Source organism: Pan troglodytes, chromosome 21, assembly GCF_028858775.2.
Source record: "Pan troglodytes isolate AG18354 chromosome 21, NHGRI_mPanTro3-v2.0_pri, whole genome shotgun sequence".
NCBI classification, from domain to species: domain Eukaryota; kingdom Metazoa; phylum Chordata; class Mammalia; order Primates; family Hominidae; genus Pan; species Pan troglodytes.
In genome coordinates, this window is record NC_072419.2 from 27,686,701 (window position 1) to 27,699,318 (window position 12,618).

At 39.5% G+C, this 12,618-nt stretch overlaps 1 protein-coding gene across 10 annotated transcripts in view; it reads left to right on the top strand.

Annotated features, from left to right (window-relative positions):
• Positions 1 to 12,618, top strand: part of KIZ (kizuna centrosomal protein) — a 120,656-nt gene that overhangs the window by 23,084 nt on the left and 84,954 nt on the right.

Genomic DNA, 12,618 nt, shown 5'->3' on the forward strand with positions numbered 1-12,618 from the left:
TGGGTAATAATCACTGCACTTTTACTTTGCTAGGTGCTGTATTAACACTTTATGTGTATCAACTCATTTAATCTTCTCAACAACCCTGGAAGTAGAGGATATTGTTGTCCCCATTTTATAGTAAGGCTCAGAAAATTTAGTTAACTTGCCGAAAACTACACAACCAGGCAAAACCAATATTCAAACCCAGACCACTGGACTTCAGCATCCATGCTGTTAACCACCTTGCAGCAATGCCCTCTGAGGTAGTATGGGTAAAAGATAGTATGGGTAGCTCTTCAAAAGTTGGAGAAATTCCTGGTGAAATAAAAACAACTTTAAATACTGCATTTTTACCTAGACTTGAGGGAGGAAATGGTCTTCCTTCGTGCTGTAGTATTTGAGCTGAATCAGGTGAGCCATGGCAAGCTGAGGACCCGCCCCCTAAACTGCCCATGTTTGCAATAAAAGAAGCGTCCGTTTCTGTTGGCTTTGTTGGGCAGAAGAAATGCCTTACAACTCGACTGAAGAAGAACTTGAAGGGAGAAAGCCTGCACGGCCACAGGAGGCAGCTGTGTGCCTGGTATGCAGGGATGAGCTCTGCAGTGGCTTTAGCCACGGATCTGAGCATGTGTCCGAGGTGCCCCCAGGAGCAGTGCCACTGCAGGAGAGGCACACGACAGAGAAGACAGCACCCCAGTATGAGATGATGGAAAGGGTTCTTCCATTCCAGATGTGTTCCCAGGATCTGAGCACCATTCATAAGACCAAGGCAGCCACTGTAGGACCTGGCTCATCTCCAAGGAGTAAAGGGACCAGATACCTTGTGTGGGGGAAACTTGATTGAAATAAATATTGCAGCAAGGGAGAAAGGAATCCTAAAACTATACTGAAGTGTCTCTATCGAAAGAGCAAGTGACTTAGGTTGGAATCCCCTGGGAAGGACCCTAACACAAGGATTTGAGTGTAAGTCGTTTATTTGGGAGGTGGTCCCAGGAAGCACAGATAGAAAAGAGAGGAAGATGGCATGGGGAAGGGAAAGCGGGCTGTAAGAGTGTGTGATTGAGTGGGTTATCACTCATAGCACCTGGTGCTCAGTCCCATTGGGGAACCTTGGATGACTGTGTAGGGCATGCCTCAGGGATATCCCATTCAAGGAGTAGGAAAGGGAGGTGTTTCCCCTCCAGGTCTGTCACTACCAGAGTGCCACGCCTGGCTCCTCTTCTGGTGCTGCACAGCAGCTGAGAGAAACGCTTGGGCCAAGAGGCACAGGTGCTTAGAGGAGGACACTGGGCAGGTACTGGAATGATGAGGGCCCAGGGATATGGGCCCGCCCTCTCACACCTGCTAAGGGAAATAACAGTGGGTGGAGGAGGTAGAGGTTATTCCTTTGAGTTCTCTGTATAAGCCCGATTTCTTATCCTTATTAGCCCACAGTGCCACCTTCACCAGCAGCCTCCTTGAATCACTGCTCAACTATAAACAACACAAAAATCTCCCTAGACGGGGGCTCTGAGCAGTTGCCTTCACGGGGAACGTGGCCCTCGGTTCTGCCATTCTCAAAGTTATGGCTGTACTTGATTTAGACAGAGCCATGACAAGTCAAAAAGTAGCCTCTCTGTGTTCAGCTGGACCTTTTTATATTAACTGATTTCTTATTTATATGTGTTTGTATTCAGAAAACAATTAGAAATTAACCCGAATTACACAAATTGTATTTCAAGTCCTGGCCCTAAAACTACATCTGCAGATCTGCAGACCTTTTTTTCAAGAGAGGGTAGAACATGCTCTTCTCTCCCAGCTCACTTGACAGTAAGCTTCCACATGGCAGGGCCCAGCCCCTTCTTGCCCGCCACACCACCCCACAGCACCCTGCACCTGGTGAGTGATGATAACCTGCTGACCTGAAAGGAGGAAGAGGGGTGGGCTGCTTTCTGAGTGAAGGGTACTCCCCATTTCATGTGGTGTTCGAGGGCAGATGACATTTGGACTCTCCACTCCTGCTTTTGGAGGTGCCTTCCAAGGAGCTGGTGGGGAGTGTGGCTCTGATGGACAGCTCCCCCATGGGTCTTTCAGGCACTATTCTAAGGATTTTATATAATATAGGCGTATAGAAATACACATTGGTTACAGCAACCTTACAAAATAAGAACTATTTTAATACCCATTTTACAGATTAAGAAATGGGAGCTCAAATAAATTAAGTAACTTAATTTCTTAGTCACACAGCTAGCAAGTGGCATACTGGTCTGGAGTCTTAATAAATACATCAGTCTGCTTTTCAGTTACTGGAAGAAAGGATTTACTTAGGAAAATGGTGGGAGAGGGCCTTTTTTAAAGATATTAGCTACTCTCTCGTAGTCAAGAAGGAAAGACAGTATTTTTAAAACTTACCCATTGTGGGGACATTTGGCTAGCCAGCTGTCTTCCTTTGCTCTTCTCTGTGGCAGGATTCTGTGGCAAGTGTATTATGTGACAGAGGCTCTAACAAGTGAGAAAATCGTATTCACAGATAGAGGTGCCTATCGTGTAGTGGAAAGAGGGGGAAGAGAAAAAAAGTGGATGAGAAGGGGAAAAGAAACATAAGTCAATTTAACAAGAAAAAGATAAATTTTTGTGGGGAAACACTGTTTCTTTTCTCCTTTTGATAGTAGAAAAGGATGTATAGAAGCTCCATAGGAGAACGAGTATTGAGTTCTTGTTCTTTAGAAGACTTTCCAAATTCATATAGTCCATGAAATACTGTATTATTAGAAAAAGATATACTTCATGCAGTCTTAAAAAAAAAGTTAGTGCCTAGAACTTCCTTGGAAAAGAATCTGGTAGTAACAGTCACGATGAATACACACATATGCTTTGTGCCAGCAGTCCCACTTTTGGTAATCTGTGCCCTAGAAAGAAAATCTTTTGTTCAAAACGGCAAAAATATAGTCTGCGTGTTGCAACATTATTTGTAGCAGCAAAAACACAGAAGCAGCCTGAATGAGCAGCTGCAGAGGAGAGGCTGAGCTAGGGAGAGAGAGCACCCTCATGATCAAGTATTCTGCATATGGCACCCAGAATCCAGTGCATTCCTCATGATCTGGGCAGTGTCCAAGGAATATTATTAAGAGAGCAAAGCAGGTTGCGGAGAGTTGCTTACAACATGCTCTCACTTTGTACAAGTGGCCAAACCTTACCAGCAAGGAATTAGTTGTCCTGGGTTTGAAGGAAGGTGTGAATAGGCATCCTAACTGGTTTGCTTCAGTTACTTCATGGAGGGGAGAGGGAGGCAATGAGCTGGGGAAAATAAGTAACTTGTTCTTTACATCCCTTTGCCTTATGTCTCATTTCTATAATTTAATAATTTTTATACGATTTTAAAAATTAAACCTATGAAGAAGGGATGAGCAGGTGGTTAGTTCATTTTAGGAAGAAGGAGCCTGCTTGTGGTTGAGACTGTTCTTTTAATTGTGGGGGAGTGTGAGTTGCTTACGTCCTTACTCAAATCCCTCAGAATTATAGGAAATTGGAGGTGCCTTTCTATCCCTCTGATGTAGTTCTGCATATTTCTTTTGTGAATGGAGATCTCTAAGAGAGTTTCATCCTGAGTTACCCTATTTGGGGATGGTGGAGCATATACAGGGGATATTGAATTGTATTATAAAAAGAAAGAGCTGTTACCTTGACAGTTTTAGGTGTTTGTTAAGCCTCTTAGGAAGTGTTACTTGAAAACCATAACTTAACTTTGTATTACTTTGACCAAGACAATTGCTTAGGCCTACGGATGTGAAACAGTGGTTTTGGGGTGTTCTGTTTATTTTGTGAAAGTTACCTGCTGTCACTATTTTGGAATGCCGAATTTCTCTTGAAGCTCATACCTGCTTTTCTCTTACTCTTCCATTTACCCCACAGACTAGGTTTTATTTATCATATACAAGTTCTATTCAGGGTCTATCTTAGTGAGATCAGATTTTGAGTTATTTGAAGTTAGAAATTAGGCACAGGCTTCAGATTCACTATTAGGGATTTTTATGTTTGTTTGTTTTTAAAAGCTGTGGTTCAGTAATGCAATTTGAGTTTGACTGACTCAGTTTTGAATATTGTAGCATAAGAGGTTTGCATTGGAGTCCTGGTATCTGAGTTTGAATTCTGGCTCTGTGAACATGGACAAGTTGCTCAACCTGGCTAAGTCTCATAAGAGTAGGGCTAATAATAATGATTGTTTTCATAATATAAATCTCTTAGCTCCTCCTTGTCACCTCGTACATGCTTGATAAATGTTCCCTGCTCTTGATGCCACCGTCACCACCATCATTACCATTGTTGTTCTCCACTAGGGTAGCCTTACTTTGATCCTGGATTCTTGCCACTTATTTAAGATAGTGAAGAGGTTGTTGTGGGGGTAGGGAGACTACCTATGAATTGAAGAAATAGGAGGTAATACCACTTGATGGTGACAATTCGTAAAGATTGATTTTGTGCAAGATAATTTACAGAATACACCATTAAAGCCTAATTTAACAGATACATCTTAAATTTAGATAGTTCCAATAACTGTTGAATTTCATGGCCAGAGATATCTCTCGATGGGCGAAGTTGTGAGATTTTGGTGATGACTACGTTTATCATGGTGGCAACATGTAAGAAGAAGACTTAAAAATCACAATGGCATACTGTATTAGTTTGCTAGGGCTGCCATAACAAAATACCACAAACTGGGTGGCTTAAACAACAGAAATGTGTTTTTTGAAGTTCTGGAGGCTGGAAGTCCAAGATCAAGGTGCCAACAGGGTCGCTTTCTGGTGAGGCCTTTCTCCTTGAGTCATAGAAGGGGCCTTCTCACTGTGTCCTCATGTGCCTTTTCTCTGTGTGCATGAACTGAGAGATCATTGGTATCTCTTCCTCTTATAAGGACACCAATTCTATTGGATTAAGGTCCCACCATTATGACATAATTTAACCTTCATTACCTCCTTTAAGGCCCTATCCTTTAAGCCACAGTGGGGATTGGGACTTCAACATGTGAATTGGACACAATTCAGTGTGTGATACGTGTATCATGTAAAATATGTATAATAATTTTATAATAAACATATAACTTCAGGATTGTTGCATGTAAATTATTGTTAATGGATTTTTAAAAATCTTCTCAATGTGACTTAAGAACTTGCTTACATAGAAATTAAAAACAATAATTGTACCATGTGAAAAGCTGAAAATTTGGTCTAACAGCTTCATTTCCATTCTGCATTTAACTTGCTGCTTCTCATTCCCTTGTCTGTGAAGATAATAAGAAGAAGAAAAAATAAAGATTTCCTTAGCATTTTGCAAAACATGAAGTGTAACTTTTTTTTCAAAGTATATTAGTGGTTAAGGTCTGCCTTTAAATACTGTAGTTCATAATGATTAAGACATCATTACAGTTCTAAACTTGTTGATCTCTTCTTATGTTCACTCCTCTTCTTTCCCCCAGTAAAGATGAATTCCTGATTTTTAAAAGTTATCTTCTGTTCACTAATAAATATTTTCAGTCATGTTCATGTGCTTTGCTATTGCTTCCCACAACTCCCAACATTTTTCAAGACTGCAGATGAATAACTGTGACAAGAAGAGAAGAAAACTGAACTAAAATCTTGGATTATAGATTTATCTCTAGCACTCAACTACAGAAAGTAATAGGAAGGTGTGGAAAAGTTGGTCATTATGTCAGATCCTTAAATACTGATACATGCTGCTGCTTTTGGCAATAACATCTGTCTCTCAAAAACTTTTGAATTCCTAATATTATTCCTGTGTCAACAATAATGTGAAACATGGCATTCTGTTTTCAGCTTCCCTGGCTCAGAAACTGCTTTGAGAAGACACATAATAGTGTTCAGAATTTAAGATTAAAGAGTACTCTGTTTCCTGTTGCTAAGCTAATAAAATGACAGACTTTTAAAAAAGAAAAGAGACACCTGTCTTAGAGCCTGATCTCAGCAAATGGGAAACCTGCCAGCCTACAGAAACTCAGCTTACATTTCACTGGAGCCAGTATTTTACTTTGCAAGTGTGGAGCTAGTTCAAATGCAGCATTGTCTTATAGTGAGCACAAGTTAATTTTTGCAAGTTTCTCATTTTTTGTTATAAAAGTTTATATAATTGCCGGTGGGAATGTAAAATGGTGCAAACACTTTGGAAAACAGTTTGGCAGTTCCTGAAAAAGTTAAACATATAGTTACCATACGAGGCAACAGTTTCATTCATAGCATAGCATTCAAGCATAGCAGCTTGCTGTGTACAAGATTGGACACCAAAAGTGGACAAAAGTTTATAGCAGCATTATTCATAGTAGCCAAAAAGTGGACACAATTTACATGTTCTCATCTGATGAATGGATAAACAAACTACAGTATATCCTTAAAATAGAATATTATTCAGCCATGAAAAGGAATAAAATACTGATAAATGCCACAAAATGGATAAACCTTGAAAACATTGTGCTAAGTGAAAGAAACCAATAAAAAAGACAACATATTATACGATTCCACTTACATATTCATAAAATGTGCAGAATAAGCGGATTTTTACAAACAGAAAGTAGATTAATGGCTGCCTAGGGCTGGGGACTGACTGGGGAGGATGGGGAGTTACGCTAAAAGGTATGGGGTTTCTTGTTGGAGTGATGAAAAAAATGTTCCAAAATTGATTGTGGTGATGGTCGCACAACTCTGCGAATATACTAAAAACCCACTGAATTGTATGCTTTTAAAAGGATAAGTTTTATGGTATGTGAATTATATCTCAGTAAAATGGTTTTCAAAAGTTTAAATCAAATTGAATTTATTAAACCAGAAAAAAGAAAAGAGAATAGCAATGTTAATATTCTTGACATAATTCTATATAAACACATTTTGGTAAATATCTTTTTCCTGTGTAAGCATACAGGAGTATAGGTATAAGCATACTGAGTATGTAATTTTTTAAATTTACCATATCTAAGTATTTTTGTTATGACATAGTCTTTATTTGCCTCATTTTTATGACTTCATGACCTTTCCCTATTTTATAGTCATATAAGTTGCTTCCAACTTTTTATGATTTGAAATAATGCTCTACGTGAACTTGTTTGTCCACATAGCTGCTTTTCTATTAGCTTTATTTCCTTATTATGATGGATTTCCATATAGAATTACTGAATCAAAGCAACAAGCATGGGTAGGACTTTTGATGCCAGATTCTTTCCTACGAGGATTCTGCCCATGTATTCAGCCACCAACGGTGTGACAGCTTCTATTTCACCTAACCTTCCTCAGTACTGGGGGGTTATAATTTTTAAAAATCATCTTTATTTTACAATAATTTTAGATTTGCAGAAAAGTTGCAGAGATAGTACAAAGTGTTCCCTTGGATCCCTCACCTAGTTTCCACCATTGTTACCATCTTACATTACCATGCCACACTTGGCAAATCTAGGAAGCCAACACAGATACATTACTGTTAACTGAACTCTAGACTTGATTCAGATATTGCCAGTTTTTCCATTAATGTCTTCTTTTTTTGTTGTTCCAGGACCCAATCCAGGATTGTTATAATTTTAATTTTTAAAAATTCAATATAATGTTTATAGAATGGTATTACATTGTTATCAGTCTTAGACATAGGGTTATAATGGAGCTGAAAAAATTCCTATTGCCTAATGACTTAACATTGTAGTGTAATGCATTCCTGACATGTTTGTGGTGATGCTGGTGTCAACAAACCTAGTGTGCTGCCAGTTGTATGAAAGTATAGCAGAAACAATTATGTATAGTATATAATACTTGGTGATAATAATAATAAATGACTTTGTTACTGGCTTATTATTGGCCCAATTGACAAAATTGGATTATGGGTTGTGGAATAGAAAACAAGATTATATCAATGTTAAATTTTCTGATTCTGATCATGAACTGTGCTCAAGAAAGAGCGTGTCTCTGTGCTTTTGGAAATGCTCACTGAAGTGCTTAGTGGTAGATAGGCAGGGTGTCCCAACTTACCCTCAAATGGTTCAGAAAAAAATCATAGCTTATATTTAGGTATACACACATACAGAGACAAACACATATATGTAGAGGGAGAGAAAATGATAAATGGGATAAAATGTAAACATTTGGTAAATCTGGCTAAACACTGTTAGGGGAATGTTTTGTATTATTTTTGCAATGTTTCTGTAAGTGTAAAATTATATCAAAATAAAGCCACGCATGCTGATGCACACCTGCAGTCCCAGCTACTTGGGAGGCTGAGGCAGGAGGGTCACTTGAGTCCAGGAGTTCGAGTCCACCCTGGGCAACATAGACCACATCTCTATAAATAAAAAAAAAAATTGTTTAAATTATGTCAAAATAAAAAGTTACTGCTTCCTATAAATAATACTGGCAACAACTAGAAATAGTGCGGGAAGACAACCTTCCTATTGAGTTGAAGCAGATCCTCAAGTACACGTTGCCTTTTTTGGGCCCTTGGATGAATGATGCATCGTCCACAGACTTTTATTTTTACACATAATTAAGGGCCACTTTTTTATAATTGCTTATTTGTTACAGACCACTAACATGCCGTGTACTTATTAATTAGTGTATTACTAGAGTTTGTTGAGGACCCAGAGTTCAGTATTCCAAGAAGTCTGGCAATGCTTGGCAAAATTGCAAAACAGTTAATAACTACTTGCTGTCACAGAGAGTGGTAAATACTCCTCTTTTTGGGAAATAAACCTCTGCTAACAGTGTTGTCTCTTGAATTGGGTCCTTATTTTCACTTTCTGTAGTTCTGAAGCATTTACTATAAGTACATCATGGTTCCCTGCTACTTTTCCTGACTGTGCAGATTACCAATCTGTTGTTTCTCTCCAGTTCTTGGCTCTGGATTCGTTGTTCAGTTTTGCCTATCTTAGGGGGTTGGAGACATTTGAGAATTACTAGTTGAGAGCAGTAACTCAGGGGCACTTCCTTTGGCCCTCCTCAGGTGTCTTTCTCATATCTGAGATGTGCCTTCTTTTGTGCTTTGGCTTGGCCTTTAGCGGATCAAAAGAGGAAGGTGCTTAGGCCTGCCGTGTCCTCCCTGTGCTGGGTTAGTCGTTGCTCTGGTGTTGGTGCATTAACACTTCATAAACTGGTCTTGAAAATGAAAAATTAAAGGCTTCTCAGACTTCTAAGTCTGATCACTGATTTGCTTCATGTCTCCACCAAGTAACTGCTATTGCACAGCCACTCTGAGGCCTCAGCCCTTTTAGCCCTGCTAAAGTCTCCATAGTAGCCCATCCCTCAGAGCCATCTATTTACACAACTAGTTTTTTTATAACAGGAAAAATGAAAATAGTTGTTAGATTACAGTAGTGGTAATAGGTAATTTTTCCTGTTTTAAAATTTGTCTTTGTTATTATATCAGTGTAATATATATCAGCTTTTTTATTACAAAAGGAATAGAAGACACAGTATATTATGAATACTATTCATATTGGTGAGTCAGAATGTTGATTAATATCATTTTGCTATTTAAACCATACGGTATAATGGAAAATTCTTTAAAATGACATAATGGCCTCTTTGGATGGTGAAATGACAGTATTCTATAAGGCAGGCTTGACCCAGCAATTTCAGTTCTAGAAAAGTATCCTACTGATAAACTTGCCTGTGTGCAGAGAGACATACACTCAGGGATAATCACTGCAGCATGATTTGGAGTGGAAGATGGTGGGAAACAAACCAATGTCCTTCAATAGCAGACTGTTTACATAAATTATGGTACATCTATAGAATAGGATAATATGCAGCTGTTAAAATTGGATATAATAAAAACTATAATTATATAATGCAAAGTATGTCACCCTTTACGCACATACCTACTAGTGTATCCAGGTCCTTTCTGCAAGAAACTTAGAATTGCTTTCTCTGGGGAGAACAGCTGGAGGACTAAAGGATCATGGAGGTAGAACTTCCTTTTTCCTCTGTACTTTTCTATCCTGCTGGATCTTCCTGCTTCTCCTCCCTCTGTGGGGAGAGATGGGAGAGATGTACTTTTCCTAATTTTTTTTTGAGACGGGGCCTTACTCTGTAGCCCAGGCTGGAGTGCAGTGGTGTGATCATAGCTCACTGCAGCTTTGACTTCCTGGGCCCAAGCAGTTCTAACCTGCCTCAGTCTCCAAGTAGCTGGGACCACAGGTGTGTGCCACCATGCCCAGCTAATAAAATACATATATATACACATATATATATATTTATTTATTTATTATTACTATTATTTTTTTTTTTATGGAGTTTTGCTCTTGTCACCCAGGCTGGAGTGCAGTGGCAAGATCTCGGCTCACTGCAACCTCTGCCTCCCGGGTTCAAGCGATTCTCCTGCCTCAGCCCCCTGAGTAGCTGGGATTACAGGTGCCCAAATATTTTTTAATTAAAAAAATTTTTTTTAATTTTTAATTTTATAGAGATGGAGTCTCACTATGTTGCCAAGGCTGGTCTCAAGTTCCTGGGCTCAAGCAATCCTCCCATCTCAGCCTCAAGGCCGGGAACTCTTCCTAATCTCAGATTAGCTGCATAACTTAATTTCTTTTCTAAGGATTTTGTATTCATTTGTTCATTTTCTTTTTTTGTGATAGCTTTATAGTTTTTATTATATTCAGAGTTGCGCAGCCATAATCACAATCAATGTGAGCATACTTTCATTCCTGAAAAAGAAACCCCATACCTTTAGGAATCACTCTTTACCTCCCCCAATTCCTTCTACTCCCCACTACCCACCCCAGCCGTTCAGTCCCCAGCCTGGGGCAAACAGTTAACTACTTCCTGTCTCTAAAAATTTGCCTATTCTGAACATTTTCTATAATGAAATCTTACAGTATATGGTCTTTTGTGACTGGCTTCTCATTTAGCATGATATTTTTGAAGTTCATCCATGATGTAACAGGTATCAGTAATTCATTTCTTTTCATGGCTGAAAATTATTCTCTGGTATGAATGTATTACATTTTATCTAGTCATCTAATGTTGGCCATTGGAGTTATCTCCACTTTTGGCTATCATAAATAATGTTGCTATGCACATCCTTTTACAAGATTTTGTGTAGTCATATGTTTACACTCTCCATACTTCTGCCTAGATATGGAATTGCTGGTTAGATGGTAACTCTGTTTAACTTTTTCAGGAGCTGCCAAACTCTTCTAAAGTGGGTGCACCGTTTTATATTCCCATCAGCAGTGTGTGATTCTAATTTCTCCACATCCTGGACTACACTCGTTATTGCCTGTTGTAGTGAATTCTTATAATTTTATGTTGCCTCAGCATCCGTTTTAAATCTAAGTTGAACCTTCTCATACCAGAAGCAGGACTCAGTCATCCCTGACACAGTTGGCAGTTCCACCCTCCTTCGCAGTTCCTCAGTGTGGTCGGTCCAGATACCCTGCCTTACACAGCTGCTCTCTGGTGACCACTTCCCTATGGGACAGCTGGATGCAGCCTGCTTGACAGGCCCTTCTGACCTTCGCATCCCCCATGGACCATATGCCACAGTGACCACCTCTCAGTCACTGGGTAACCTCCCAGAACTCATGCCTGCTTGCTTTAAACTCACCAGTTAAAACTCCCTAGGCTGCCTGTGGGAAACCTGTTTGGATAACACCTGGGACTCAGTAAAGACATTGGCTCATGTGTCCTTCCCCTCAACCCCTGCTTCTACCATGTAAGGACACGGGTCCCTTTTCTCTCTCTCTCTGCCTGCACTCCCTGACGTTTGTGTGTGTGGCCTCCAGGTGTGCCATGTACTCCCCAGAACCTGTAAGTGATAATGTCTTTATTTCCATCTCGTATTTCTCCTAATTATTGGAGGGGTACTCTCCATCTTAAAAATCCTAAATTAAGACACCTATCATTCTTAGTATAGCCATTGATATGGGCTGAATATTTGTGTCCCCCCCAAAGTTCATATATTGAAATTCTGATCCCCAAGGTGATGGTTTTTGAGGGTGAGGACTTTGGGAAGTGATTAAATCAAGGGGGCAGAGCCTTCATGGGTGGGATTCGTTTCTTTATAAAAGAGGCCCGTGGAAATTTGCCTGCCCCTTCCACCGTGCGAGCACACAGCAGAAAGATGCTGTCTGAGAGAAAGCAGTTCCTTACCAGACCCAGAGTCTGCTGGCGCCTGCCTTGATCTTGGACTTCCCAGCCTCCAGAACTATCAGAAACAAATTTCTGTTATTTATGTGCTGTTTATGGTATTGTTATAGCAGCCTGAACAGACCAAGACAGCCATCATAGTGGGTAAAGTGATATCTTATTGTGCTTTTGAATTATGTTTCTCTAATGAATAATGATATTAAGCATCATTTTGTGTGTTTATTGGCCATTCATATATCTTCTTTGGAGAAATGTCTATCCAAATCCTTTCCCCACTTTCAAGGGCTGTTTGTCTTTTTATTATGTAGTTATATGACTTCTTTATATATTTTGGGTACTAGACCCTTATCAGATACATAATTTACGGTATTTTCTCCCATTAAGTGGGTTATATTTTCACTTTTCTGATGATGTCTTTTCAAAGCATGTATTTCTTTTTTCAAAAACATATTCTATACTTTCTTTTTTTTGAGATGGAGTCTCCAGGCTGGAGTGCAGTGGCATGATCTCGGCTGACTGCAGCCTC